The sequence below is a fragment of the Lissotriton vulgaris genome, chromosome 6, assembly GCF_964263255.1.
Source record: "Lissotriton vulgaris chromosome 6, aLisVul1.2, whole genome shotgun sequence".
Taxonomy (NCBI): domain Eukaryota; kingdom Metazoa; phylum Chordata; class Amphibia; order Caudata; family Salamandridae; genus Lissotriton; species Lissotriton vulgaris.
In genome coordinates this window covers 1,177,788,469-1,177,803,962 of record NC_141694.1, presented here as the reverse complement: position 1 = coordinate 1,177,803,962, position 15,494 = coordinate 1,177,788,469, and positions in this window count along the sequence as shown.

Below are 15,494 nucleotides of genomic sequence, written 5' to 3'. Positions count from 1 at the left end.
TTTGTTTTTGTTGTATTTGTGGGTATAGGTGTGGACCCACCTGTACACAAATCATTGAGCCATCTGGGTGTGTGTGGTCTCTAGATGCTGAACAATCAGAGCCCCCTTGCTGATTCTTCAGGACATTACTGACCCATTTCTTCTAATCTCTTCCAAGAAACTGCATACCCCTTTGTCGTTACTCTAGATTTATAAGAGGAGCACATATGATAAACCTATAAGTGCTCCTTGTACCCCTCTTTGTATATTATACAAATACAACCCACATAATATTTTTATTTAAGCATGCTTACTTCAATGAAAGACTAATTCATTTACATTAAAATTAGGACAGTAGTTACAGGGAGTATGTTTATCAGCAGGTATTGGTTTACACAGTTGGTATAATACATATTTAGTATATTAAAATACAATTCCATGACCCCTTTATACATATAACAAATCATAATTATGATAAATTACTATTTAAATATCTACAGGGTATTGTTGCCCAAGTAACGTATCATATAAAATGACCTACATATAATTCATGGGTAAGGTCAGCACAGGAAGTGAGCTAGAATTATGTCCTCACAGTTTAAATTTGTCTGGCCAGTTGCTAGACCACAGTAATCTTATATAACTACTCTATGTGACTGGAATAAAGTAGACTTGCTAACCCTTAACACAGTATAATAGAACACAATTCATGAAAATAATGATGTTCTCTCATATGTGCCTAAAGAAAATCTAAAAAACAGCTGAGGGGATTTTAAAATAAGTAGCCATCTGGACAGTAGTAGCTGGTCCTACAATGGATTCTGCAGGTGGGGTTTGTTTGAGTGACTCATGAACCCCTAATGCTATATGTAAGGGCCATGTAGCCTTGTGTGTATGTTAATTAAGGGCTATGAACACATTTAAAAAAATAACATTTAAAAAATGTTTGGTTTGTGGGAACTCAACAGGACCAGGTAGAACATGGATTGGTTTATCTAGCCTGTGCTCTATCTTGGTCTGCCTGAATGTAGGAATAGTTTCTGGACTCAATAACACGTCATGAAAAAAAAAGAACAGACCTTATTTAAAAAATATCAGTAAATTCACTATTAATTAGAAACAATAAGTGTGTGTATGTCATTTAATTCATATTTGAGTAATAAAAATAATGTATGGTGACTGTAAGTAAGGAAATGCCTTTTTTGACTCGCCATCCCCTGATTCTTTGGACAGATGCTACTGTTTTTTTAGTTTGAGAGTGCACTTTCAGGCTGTTAACCAAAGCTCAGACCCTGTGCTTTGTCCCTCAAAAGTGTATGCTTGATTGCCTTATTCCAAAATGGCATAGGTTAACGTACTTATACACCCCTAGTATATGATACCAGGGGTACGAAGGGCCTGTAAGCTAAAGTGTCTCTCATTGGTTGCAAACCTTACTGTGACACTCTGAGTTTACCAAAGTAAAACATGTCTCGCAGCCTGCTATAGCAGGCTGGTAAAGATGTTTAAAACTTCTAACTCCACTTTGCCACTTAACCTAAGTGCAGACCTCCTTTTTTAATACATGTAAGTCAGCCATAACGTAGGCCTGTCAACTCCTTAGGCAGGATGCTACATATTAAAAAGTGTGGTCTGTAGTTTATGTGTCCTAACAGTAAAACCCCCAAATTGTCATTTCTATAAGTATTTTTAGGTTATTTAGGTATTTTTGTTGGTATTTCAAGGTGTCAAAAGAATTGTTACATTAAACCTGTCGATGTGACAGTCGAAAGGCATCTTAGAAAGTTGCCACTCAGTTGCAAGGGTTCCCACAAACAGCCTTTTGCTCTCCTGGGGAGAGGTGTGAACAACTCACTGGTGAAAACACAACTGAGGACTGCTGTCAGAAGAAGTGTTGTCTTTTCCTAGCAGGTAGCCACCCAGGGTGTGAGCCCAAAATGCGAGCTTCAATGACAAGCTGATTTGAAGGGTCAATGGTGGACACACATGAGAGTTCTGATAGTCAGGCTGGTGTTGGGGACAGAGAGGAAAGAACAGTGGCTAAACCAGTTTTCCCATAGGTGTATAGCCCTCAAATAGCCACCACACTAGTGTAAACTACCAATCAGTACACACCAAGAGAAGAGGGCTGCCATTTTGGGAGTGGGAATAATATTGCATCTTGGAATTGCCTGATGCCTCACATTGCAGGAAACATCATTAGGCAGGAGGGAACATAGTAGCTCAGTGGCTAGTAATCACCACATCCCCCAAGAGCAAGTTATGGGCAAAAAAGTGGCACCCCTAAACTTCATAGTCATATCATGTCTGTACAGGAGATAGAACAATAGAAGGACTGACTCTGCTGTTTCTGGGAACTGGCAAAGAGACGTTGAACAAAGACTAGATTGCACCTGCTGCTCCTGGGCTAGCAAAGAAATGACTGTGCCTGTGGTTCCCTGGTCATGGAAAAGTCATTCCCAAGCCCCAGACAGAAGAGGTTAGTTGGCTGACCTGTTACAGCTTCAAGGCCACAAAAGCTGAAGAAGCCACCTTGCAAAAGTTGATAGCCACAATTCTTTGTTTGCTGCTGACAACTGAAGCACAGCCCAGAGACTGAACCCTCAAAGTGGTATCAGAGTCTACTCGACCTGGGAGAGTTGTCAAGTGGAGTTTGTTCAGCCAAGACAGACGCTAACTGCAGTTAAATGGAACCAGTAGATCAGTGGCAGCTGTTTTTTGGCTGGACTTTACCTGGACTTCAAGTGACATTGACCTCTGTGGAAACAAAGTTCCCCCCTGGGTTGTTGGACTGAGGAGTGGTCACAGGAAGACACATATAGACTCGATCAGCATCCTCATCATCTTCATCATCCTACTGTAACCCTTTGTAGCAGGACCAATCCATTCATGGTATATGGTGGATTGTCGATAGAGCCTAAAACTAGACTAGAGACTGATTCTACTGCAGGATAACTGTTGGGCTAAGTCTTACTAGCCCCCTTGACTTGCTCCCTTCCAAAGTGGGTCACCCAAAGTGGGCCACAACAGCTGAATACACTTTATAAAAAGGTTTCAAAGGCATCGCTAACAGCGGTAGCTGCCAATGCTTGTTTGCAATTAGAGTGAATAACAGTGGTTTATTATTTGTTAAAAATCTTTATCTCTGGACCACTGGGATGGATTGTGTTTATTTTGGTGTCGAAAAATTCATGAAAACAAGGTCTATTTTTATAAATTGCTGTCAGATTTCTTTTATATCTAACTTATTTCTTATTCAATTGTTTTAGTACAACCACACCCTATAATGAACCAAATGGCCTCACAGCGACCTCTGAGTGTTTGGAGTAATAGGGGAATTATTTGTGCGATGTTTGAGGCTATTAATACTTATTTTCCACCATCTGAGGGGTGAAGGTGGTTCTGCCATGATTAGGTCACTGAAGAAATAAATCTAACTATGGCAGGCAGGCTTATGGCTGAGATAACTTAGCCTGTTGTCTTTGGCAGATTCCTCCATAGAGATAGGAAGAAAACTCTTGTGGATGGTGCGGAGGTTTGATAGAGTTTTGTCTGTCAAACCACCATACTTTAAATATGGCGACTGGACCTCTTTGGTGGAGGATGGTTTTAAAGGCCATTTTTGATGGAAATACTGCATCCGCTAAACTCTAAATCAGGGTCTAAGTCTCTACAAATTACTCAAGAGTGGAGGTTATGGAACTAAATATGTGCCCTTGGGCTTACCTCCAAACTCGACCATACCCAAATAAGCTCAGCAGTGTACTAGTCATACGGATTTAGTTCCTAATCAGGAAGGTGGGTGTTGAGAGGGATTTATCCATTTTACACATTTATTAGTTTTCTTTTTTTAAATTACCTTTGAGTTCATGGTGGATTGGCTTGATCATCCTTGACCATTGCTTGGCAGAGGCCTTTACCTTGCAGAAATAGTGCTATTTTCTGGAAGGGATAGAATAATTAGTTGTGCCTCAGGTGTGGAGGTGGTTCCACCATGGTTATGTCGTTGGAAAGCCAAATCTAATTATAGAAGGCGGGCTTATGTCTGAGATAACTCCATCTTTGGTGTTTGGAAGATTACTCCATCTTGGGAGGAAGAAAACACCAGTGGAGGCTGTGGAGGTTTGACAGAGTTTTGTCTGTCAAACCACCATCCTGTAAATTGGGGTACAGACATCCATGGAAGAGGACAGTTTTTTTTAAATATCTTTATTATTCAACAAGTCAGTAAATAACATAAACAATTTTTCAATAATTCAATCCAATAATAGGCAGGAGTACATATATCTTGTAAAAATAAAATAAGAAAAAAGAAAAGATATAGGAACACAAAAATGATATAAAGACTAAAGTAAATCAAGAGACAAAAGATACGTAAGTAATTATACTGAATTGGTAATCAAAAACATTCCGATATAAGTCCCCAAATAGAGTTAAATGTATTCTGGGCTTGTAAGCCCCTAGAATTTGCCAATATGTGTTCCATTGAATATACCTCCTTCAACAACATCCACCAATCACTAATATTAGGAGGATATATGCTAATCCAAACTCTAGCGATGACCGGTCTAGCTACCACACACAAGATCAATAATAGCCGATTTTGTTGATGACTAAACATACGAGGTCCTAGCATTATGTCCCTTGCGGTTGGAAAAAAATCAATCCCTAATTTCTGAGAGAAGACCTGGCCTATCTGTTGCCAAAGATCTTTCAATTTAGGACACTCCAAGAACATATGTATCAAATTTGCAGCATGAAGATCGCATTTGGGACATTTCGTACGTGTGCTGGGTGAGCCAGCAGAAGCCTATTTAGCTATTCTCTCTGGTGTGTAATACAGGCTGCAGATAGTGCAAAGCTGCTGCATTTGTAAATTAGTGGCATGTACAGATTTCTTTACTATATATAAGCTTTGCTATAAATCGTTTACCGAGACCTACTCTCCAAGTATCGTGCTCCATTTATGAGCTAATTTATTACCATCCCCCTTTCTATTTCCAGTAAGAATCTTGTACATGCGACTAATCTTAAATTTAGCACTATCTTGATGTAATTGGTCCCATATATTTGAAAAACATATGGCCTGCTAAGTTAAACAAAGCTTGTAGTTTCTCAAATGAAACAAACCCACCATGATCTAATAAATCCCCAAGTGACAAAATCCCAAAATCCACCCATTGTTGTAATACATTATTGCGAAAGATCTCCGTGAACATTGGATTTCCCCACAATGTAAGTTTATTGTGATAGTAAGATTGGTCACGGCTATTACAGATAGCTTTCCATATAAAGATAATATCTCACAAGGTCTTCAATTTTACCCGCTTAAAGTAATTAGGATTGGTGGTTTTGTAAATATACATCTTGCTGTTTTCTGCCAATAGCAGTTGATGGAAAAAGGTGGAACGAGATTAAATTAATAGGCTCTGGAAACGAGCTGTGAAAGAAGACCAAAAGTACATTTTAAAATCTGGGAAGTCTATACCCCATTGTTCAAAAGGACACTTCAATAGAGCCATCGCTCTACGTGCCGTCCTATAACCCTATGGAAAGCTGCTAATGAGACCATCCAACCTTTTAAAAAAAGCTATTAGGGACACGTAAAGGAATAGATCTAAAGAGATATAAAAATCTTGGCAGTATCTTCATTTTAATTATGTTAGCGCGGCCCATGATACCAATCGGGAGTTCGTGCCATTTTTTTAAATGGATGGCTCTTTCTTTAATCAATAGTTCATAGTTTACTGAAATTATTTGGTTAACCTGCGATGGTATTCTGACCCCCAGGTAAACAGCTACAGTACATACCCCACTTAGACTATCCCCGGTGTTAAAATTTACCAACACCTGTATTTTGTGTGCATTAAGCTTATATCCGGCTACACTTCCAAATCTATCTGCTTCTTTTTCTATTTCTAACATTGCACTTACTGGTTTGGGTGAAAATATAGCTAAGTCATTAGCATAGGCCGTTACCTTTAATGCGTTTATGCCTTACCTTAATGGAATGATTTGAGGATTAGCTTGTAATGAAAAAATAAATGGTTCGATATAAAGTGCAAATAAAAGGGGAGAAAGTGGGAAGCTTTGTCGAGTACCCCGAAATATTGAAAAAAATTCCGATTGTGTACCTAGATACATTAGTTTAGCTCGAGGGTTACCATATAGATCTTGAACCCATTGTTTAAATCTACCCCCTACACCCACCCTCTCCAATACTACCCATAAAAACTTCCAGTCCACCCGAATCAAGGCCTTTTGTGCATCTAAAAGCAACATACCTAGATGAATCCCTCTTTTTTCTGCGAGATCGTAAGCAGTAATGGCAGTATTTATATGAGACGTAGTCTCTCTACCTTGAATAAAACCATGTTGGTGGACTGATACAAGCTCGGTCATTGCTGGTGCTAATCGAGTAGCGAAAATGTTGGCATCTGAATTAATAAGTGAAATGGGCCTATAGGAGCCACACTCAGTAGGAGATTTATCTTTCTTTAAAAAGAAGACTATTCGTGTCAGATGCCAAGATTCTGGTACTACTCCATTTTTACCAATATATTGTTTCAATTCCTAAATGGTTTAATTAGGTGCTCCTTAAAAACGTTATAGAATTCCAGAGGAATGGAGTCCTCCCCAGTAGCTTTTCCGGAAGGGAGCACAGATATTGCCAATATTATTTTCTCATAGCTAATATCGTTACCCATAATAACTGTATCTTCTTCTTTTAATTTTGGCAAGGGTGTGTTCTGAAAATAATGTTGTATATCTTGGTCATTAGCAATAGTCTCAGAAGTATATAACTTCTGATAATAAGCAAAAAAAATTCTAAATTCCCCTCAGTTCCGTGTATATGGTCCCATTTGCTGATTTAATTTCTTTAAAATGAGTTTTAGCCTGATTGGCGGCTACTTATTAGTGAGGACCTTTCCCATATGCTCCCCAAACTCATATTGTGTAGCCCGATATTTGTTAAATCTATTGACCATTCTTTCCCTAAGTACCTTTTTAGCTGCTACCTTTGATCTGTTAGTTCTCGTAACAGCTCCTCTTGATTAGATGAGGCAGAACGGACTGCTTTCATGTGGACCTTTTCAGCCTGTATCATAAGCAAAATATCTTGTTGTATTTGATCTTGCTTTTTTTTATTGTGTTGTAATATGAATTGTAATGTCATGCTGCGAACCACTGCCTTCCAGTATCCCATATTACAATAGGTGTAGATGTATCCTTATTTTCCTGAAAGAAAAGTTTAAGCTGCTTGCTAATAGTCTCTACATAAATCTCGTCAGTAAGTAAATATTTTGGAAAGGTGAAAGTTTTAAGATTAATTTTTGCGGGTGCAGCTTGAAATTTTAGCATAAGGGGATTGTGGTCAGAGGTTATGCGCGGGCATATCTTCATCTCAGTTGTTATAGCGATGCCGTTAGAAACTCACACCATATCAATTCTTGAATATGACTGATGCGGAGATGAATAAAAAGTAAATCCTGCAGTGTTAGGGTGTAAATATCTCCACAAATCAGTCACTAGATGTGGATGTATGCCGTTAGCACGCATACATTTACCACGCATACCATTACCACGCATTTTTTACAACGCAGGACCCTTTACAACGAATGCCTTTACAACGCATTACACTATAACGCAGATACCATTACAACACATACCATTACAACGTAAGTATAGGTAAGTATATAATATTTTAAAATAATGTAACTAATAATTATTTAAATATTTTAATTAATTATTAATTTTTATTTAAGAATTTGTAAATATATATTAAAAATACCCCTATACCCCAAATCCCAAACCTAGCCCTGAACCCTAAAAATACCCCTGTACCCCATAACCCAAACCCAGCCCTGAACCCTAAAAATACCCCTGTACACCATAACCCAAACCCAGCCCTGAACCCTAAAAATACCCCTGTACCCCATAACCCAAACCCAGCCCTGAACCCTAAAAATACCCCTGTACCCCAAAACCCAAACCCAGCCCTGAACCCTAAAAATACCCCTGTACCCCAAAACCCAAACCCAGCCCTGAACCCTAAATATACCCCTGTACCCCATAACCCAAACCTTGCCTTGAACCCTAAAAATACCCCCGTACCCCATAACCCAAACCTAGCCCTGAACCCTAAAAATACCCCTGTACTCCATAACCCAAACCTAGCCCTGAACCCTAAAAATACCCCTGTACCCCATAACCCAAACCTAACCCTGAACCCTAAAAATACCCCAGTACCCCAAAACCCAAACCCAGCCCTGAACCCTAAAAATACCCCTGTACCCCATAACCCAAACCTAGCCCTGAACCCTAAAAATACCCCTGTACCCCATAACCCAAACCTAGCCCTGAACCCTACAAATACCCCTGTACCCCATAACCCAAACCTAGCCCTGAACCCTAATAATACCCCTGTACCCCATAACCAAAACCTAGCCCTGAACCCTAAAAATACCCCTGTACCCCATAACCCAAACCCAGCCCTGAACCCTAAAAATACCCCCTGTACCCCATAACCCAAACCAAGCCTTGAACCCTAAAAATACCCCTGTACCCCAAAACCCAAACCCAGCCCTGAACCCTAAAAATACCCCTGTACCCCATAACCCAAACCTAGCCCTGAACCCTAAAAATACCCCTGTACCCCATAACCCAAACCCAGCCCTGAACCCTAAAAATACTGCTGTACCCCATAACCCAAACCTAGCCCTGAACCCTAAAATACCCCTGTACCCCATAACCCAAACCTAGCCCTGAACCCTAAAATACCCCTGTACCCCATAACCCAATACCCCTAATAAATGTTTTTAAAAAAAGATAAACTTACCTATACTTACGTTGTAATGGTATGAGTTGTAATAGTATTTGCGTTGTAGTGTAATGCGTTGTAAATACATGCGTTGTAAATACATTTGCGTTGTAATAGTTTCGTTGTACCAGTATTTCGTGGTAAAAGATGCGTGGTAACGGTTGTATACCACTAGATGTAATCTCCCGATTTCTATTATGGCTGATCTTAACCTTTTCATTCTGCGACTAGATGTCTGTCTACTAGAGTCTATATTGTAATCCATAATACAATTAAAGTCCCCCAAAATCATTTTTTCTCCTCCCCAATTTAAAAGTTCCATATTTAGCGAATCAAAGAACAGTGGTTCATCTAAATTAGGGCCATATACAGCACCTATAACATACTTTTTGGCTTTTATTTCTACCTGGGCCAGTGCCCATCTCCCAGCTCGGTCCGTTAAAGTTTTTAAAGGGACACAGCGGAATCTCTTTTGATTTAAAATAGCCACCCTCCTAATTGAACAAGATTGTGAAGTGCATATAATTGTTTCATAGCCAAGCTGCCATAATAACTTCCGGTTCTATAAGAAGAGGACAGTTTTAAAGACCATTTTTTATGGCAAACTAATCAACCAAACTCTTTATCTGGCTGATGAGGGGTGTTACCCCAAAACTGGTACCAGGATGCTTGTGCCTGGTTGAGGGAAGACCTGGCTTGGCAGTTCGGGTTGAACTGTTCTCATGAGGCACAGGGTCAAGACTGATTTGCATATAGCTGGGTCTGAACTGAGGTGGCGAAGTGAGCTGAAGAACGATGATGGATTCAACGCAGATCTGTGACTGGGGGTGAATGTCTGAAAAGTTCCAGCACTCCGTCCATCAACTCCTTTGTTTCTGCTCACTCCTATTCTTAGGGTTCACATTACAAGGGAATCTGAATACAACTGGACTTGGAAAACAGTGAGATGGGGAAGCCTGATTATTAATATGCATATTTTAAAAAGTGCATAGCTACCTAAATAAGGTTTCCCAGAGGTTGCTCAATTGTGGAATGGGTCACTCCAGAATACAGAATAAGAAGGGAGCCTATTTAAGAGAATCCGGAGATGGAAACACCCAGGTTTTTAAACGTTTTTGAAACATAGGGAGTGAGTCACATTCTGTCAGTGTTGCAGGCAGGTCATTCCAGAGTCTTGGTCTGAGATAAGAGAATGCTCAGCCTCCTATGCGGGATTTCCTAATTCTGGGTTTTACGGGCAGCTTCATATGGCCGGAGCGTAATGGGCATGCGAAGGAATACTGACACACAAATGATCTAAGATAGCAAGGTCCGGTATTTGATAGTCGCTTGAGCATATATCACAATGTCTTAACTTGCACACACCGCTCAATAGGGAGCCAATGCAGACTCTTTAACAGACTAGTTGTAGAGAGACTAGCTGTAGTGGAAAACTTGGGGGGTGAAGCAAAAGAAGTACAGCAGCATTTTTCTCAATATGGAGGCATTTGAGTATCGATATTGTCACTCCCAGGTACAAGATGCACCCATAGTCCAGTTTAAAAATAACTAGGTTTGGACTATGGTACTCTGAGCAGAGGTGGGAGACAGTGAAGGATCTTCCTGAGCCATTTCAGCCATTTCAGTATGTCAAAGCAAGTGGCTGCTACCTCCTTAATCCGCTGAATCATAGTGAATTTGTACTCGAGGCAGACTCACAAGTTCTTTATGACTGGCACAGGGATAGGGGGACAACCCACAGTCACAGGCCACAAATGGGAGCCCCACTGGGTAGGGGGTTACGAACTAACAAGACCTCTGTCTTGTCTCTGTTTAACTTTAGGGAGTTAGCCACATCCATGTTGAAACTTGGGTTAGACAGGAATGCAAGGCCTTCTATTTCTTGTTGTCCTTTGATGACAAAGATACCACAATTTGTGTGTTGTCTGCATAATAAAAGAGTGTGAGACCACAGTTTTCCACTTCTCTGCCAATGGTCTAACATATAAGTTAAAGATCAGAGGACTCAAGTGGATCCCTGAGGCACACCAGAGGTTAAAAGATGAAGCTTTGACCTATGCTGGTCACTGTTCACCTGAAAGGTGCAATCAGGCTGGAAAGATGAAAGCCTGGATAATGCAGTATCCTGTATTCCCATTCCCTCTTATCTTTGTAGGAGCTTTCTGTGACTAACAGTGTCAAATGCTGCACTGAGATCTAACAAAATCAGTGCAGCAGCTCCACCTTCATCAAATTGATGCCGCAAGAACTCAATGACACCAAGGAGCGTCAACTTGGTGCTATGACCTGCTCAAAACCAAGATTGTGAAGGGTGGAGTTAGTCATTATGTTCTGTCTGTCTTGTAAGTTGTTGATTTACATGTTTTTCTAGCAGGTTGGCGAGAGAGGGCAACAAAGACATAGGCTTATATTTAGACCAGGTGATGGGGTCCACAGTAGAGTTTTTTTTAGTAAAGGGGAGACCTAAGCAGTCTTCCAGATTTTTGGAAGTACACCCTCCACCAATGACCAATTTAATAGTTGGGTAATCTACTCCACGACCGAGTGGGAAAGCTTCTGAAGTGCATCTGGGGGACAGTGATCCAAAGGGGATCCTGATTTAATGGACTCAAGGATAGCCCTAACAGATGGCACATCCAATGGCTGTAAACTTTGCAGCACACTGTCTACTTTAGTATACTTGTTTGAGTATTAGACTCATCAATGCTAGGGAAGGCAGCGTGATTATCAGACACTTTGTTAACCCTTTCGATGCTCATGACGAGCTCAGCTCGTCATGAGGCACAGTTGAGCTGTGCTTATGACGAGCTGAGCTCGTCATGAAACTATAGTATTCAAGCAATTTCAGCACAGGAGGGGAAAAGTCACAGCAGCCAAGGTGTTAATAAACAAAAAATGGAAAATGTCTTTGCACTGTGTTTGATACAGCAGGGTAACTGGAGCAGTGTTGGTCAGGCCAGAAAGAGCTCTCACTACTTGAAAGAGAGTTTTGGAGCAGTTGTAGGTTGCAGTAATTTTACTCACAAAAATCATGGCTTTGGCTTCACTACAGGTTTTACAAGAAGATTTTACTGCATTTTTATAGTTTACCTTATCTTTGTTGTTATACACTTTACAACATACCCTCTCTAGATGTGGGGGCTGTTCCTATGCTAGTAACTCTGCTAAACTCTGGAAATCTCTCCCCTTCACCTGCGGGCCGAGGCCAATCTGTTACCCTTATGTAAACTTCTAAAAACTCTACTTTTTAACAAACCTGTGTAGACCCAAATATACTCCCGTTCTTGTTGTCTGCAGCGCTAGGACGCCCCCGGGGAGCTATCACAGTTAACAAATGGTCTCTTCATTTCATTTCACATGACTTTTTCTCTTCATATAGAGAGTCATTATACCATGGAGTCAGGGGGAGGGTTCTGTGGTGCTCTTTCTATGCATTTCTCAAATTTGTAAATACTAAATCCAGCAGATGTCCTGCTTTGTGACTGGAAGGATTATTGTTCAGCTGGATGGCTAAGCCAAACATCCTCTATCAATGACATAGCAGTGCTATAATTTGTGTGCTCCAGATGCATATTGAAGATCTCGCAGAATGTTGAAATTAGGATATTTAAGAATAGCGGGAGCAAGCCACTCCATAATATTATTACACCAATTACCAACAGTACCAGGGGGACTGTAGATTAGAACGCTATGCATAGTAAACTGCTTTGAGAAAAGCAGTGCCTAGCATTCTGGGATGCCAAGCTTCTCAGTCTTACATGCAAATGTATCTTTAAAAATGTTTGCAATGCTACCTCCCTTTCTAACTGAATGATCTACATGAGAGATCTGCTAGCCAGCCATGAGAGCAGCAATGATGTCTGGGCCCAAGGTGAGGTTAAGCCACGTTTCTGTTAGGAATATGGCATTGGGTCTACAATCAATTAAAACTTTAAAAATGTCCTGTTGGTGTTTGACCAGCGAGCGACAATTTAAGTGGTTCTTTATCAGATCTCATTTTGCTATTCAAGATAGGAGAGTTATCTTTACTGTGTCCTGAAGCCCAATTGATAGAGGCCGAAAGCTTATTGTGAGGAACAGTTAACTGGAAGCGACAGTGTGAACAGTTTCTTTTCACTGTAGGAAAATTAAACGAATGACCAAAAGCTTCAAAGTACAGAGACCGATTAGAAAAGTCTACCTGCAGGTCGAAAAGCAGCATTCCTGCCCCCCTCCACCCCCCGGTGCATTCAGGCGCTGATGAGCGTAGATGGGCTTGCCTTAGGCTCACCTTAGGCGCACCAGGGGTCCTGTCATGCCACAGCCACACATAAGTAGGCAGGCCCGGAGCTGACAGCCAATGTAAAAAGTTATTAGATTGTTATGCTGATGGCACATGAATATGAAAGGATGAATGCCCTCATGCCGCTCTACCACCTGCTTCGAAGATTTGGAGTGCTTCTCAATGGTTAAATGGCTGGCCAGATGTCTATTTGAAACAAAAGACAAGAAGTGCATCTTTGCAGGAAAACCTATTGACCAATTGGGACTTGACTTTGTCTGAGCCTTAGCTGATGGGAGTGGTTGAGCCTGTTTCCTATTGGTAGCTGACCTCTGGTATTCTACAATCTTAATCTTTCAGACTAAAATCTAAAGGAGTGACAAGAAGGAATATATTCAGCAACCTCCATAGGAGAGAACAAGATTCTAAGGCTATCAAACCAAGAAAAGAACTCAGTGGGCAGGAATTCCTCATCCATCCTGCTGAGAACATTTTGCAGCAAAGTCAGAGGCTACAGATGAAAAGCAGAAACCAAGTATCAGACCTCATGGAGTTCTGATTGTGATTCTGATAATGGTGACCTACGTCTCTGTTTGAATCTATTCATCAGGTTATCAGAGTTAATCAATATTACAGAAATAAGATCTGTAAGACATTAATAGGATTACAAATCGAGAAATCGATCAATGATAAAGAAATGTTTCTTAATATGGTGCATTTTAAAGATTTTTATTCACATCATAAATCAGTAAGAAAAAAACGATGGGCCTGAATCACAACTACTTTTCAGAAGTCATAAACTGTACTTCTGAGCTATCTCGTAGTACATTCTGGAAGACAGAATACCTTGGAAGACTCGTGAACAGGTATAGAAGATCTCATACGTGGAAGGATCACTTCTGAGAGATTCAGCAGACAAGTACTAAAAAACTGGATTACACGGACAACAGTGAGATAACTCATTCAGAGCAGCCCCTGAAGATGGAAGTTCATCCCAAAATGAATTGGGGAGTGTGCTCTTTGTCAAGAGCATGATATAAGACAAAAAGTGTTGTCAGAAATGTGCCTTTATTATCCCAAAGATATGTTACTGAAGTTATTGTTTAGGAGATTCAGGAGTGATCTCTGTATTAGAAAGGATTTCATGAGAATTTAAAGACAAGTAAAGAAACATGTTTTCGAAAGTAATAATACTTTTGAGTATTATTTGAGATAAATTCTCAATGCAGTGCTCTCTGGGTCTCGGAAACAAGTGTTTTTTAGATTATTTTCAAAATTGAATTGAAACAGCATTTCTAAAGAACGTGGTTACCCGAGGGTATCCCAGCACTACCAGCAGGGGGATCAAAGACTACAAGCGGTATTTAGGGAAAAAGAAAGGTTTTAATGTATTTCCGTAAAATCAGATAGTTAGGTTCCAGATGGATCTGCAGTGGAAGGCGATTCCGTAACTTGGCAACATTATATGACGAAAGGCGCCCTTCATTCCTCGATCTTCTGATTTTCAGTAATACCACCAGATGTTTGTTGTCCGGCCTCAAAGCCCTGGCAAAATAAATCTTTTGCCAGGGCTAAACCTTCTTTTTTAATACACATGGATCAAACCTAGGGTAGGCCCTGACCAGAGAGCAGAGTGTGGTGTACTGAACAAGTAGGATATTTTATTTCAAGTTTCACAAATGCTGGTAGTGAAAAACTTCTAAAGTTGTTTTTTACTACTGCAAGGACTACCTTTTCCACAGGGTAAAATTGGAGATACCTTATTAGATTTAACAAGCTGTAACTTCCAAATGGGAATAGGTAACCAGTTCATGTTTGGTATCTTTGGAATTGTAATGAATAATTCACTCTAATGGTAAATTCTGGTTCTAAATTATAATTTTGGTAATGCCACTTTTAGAAAGTTGGTATTTTCCTGCATTCAATGAATGTAGCCTGTCTCTGGGTCACATGGCTGGGGGTGTAGAAGACAGTTGGGCTTTGTGTATTCCTCCTAGACAGCCACACTAAATAGAGAGCTTAGTTGTGCCTGAATGGGCCACACTGGAAAGGTGCGAGGGCAGGGCTGGGAACACCCCTACTTTCACTTGAATAGGGTGTATCCTGCCACCACACAATGGGTTGCATACCCCCTGTGGTTAGCCTGGAGCCAGGGCAGGGAAGAAAGAACACCTGTGCACTTCAAAGGGTAACCTCTCCCACTTCAAAGAAAGGACCAGGTATTTTTTAGACCTCAGACAAAAACTCTTCAGTACACTTCTGTAAAAGGACTGCTGTTACGCTGAAAGGACTGCCAATCTGCTGGACTGCTGCTCTGAAGAACTGCAACCTTACTGTGCTGCCCTTCTACCCTGCTGCCCTCTTGCCTGTATGAGACAGACTGGACCTGCATCTGTTGAGCCCAGAACTACAGAGTTACTCCAAGAGATAGTT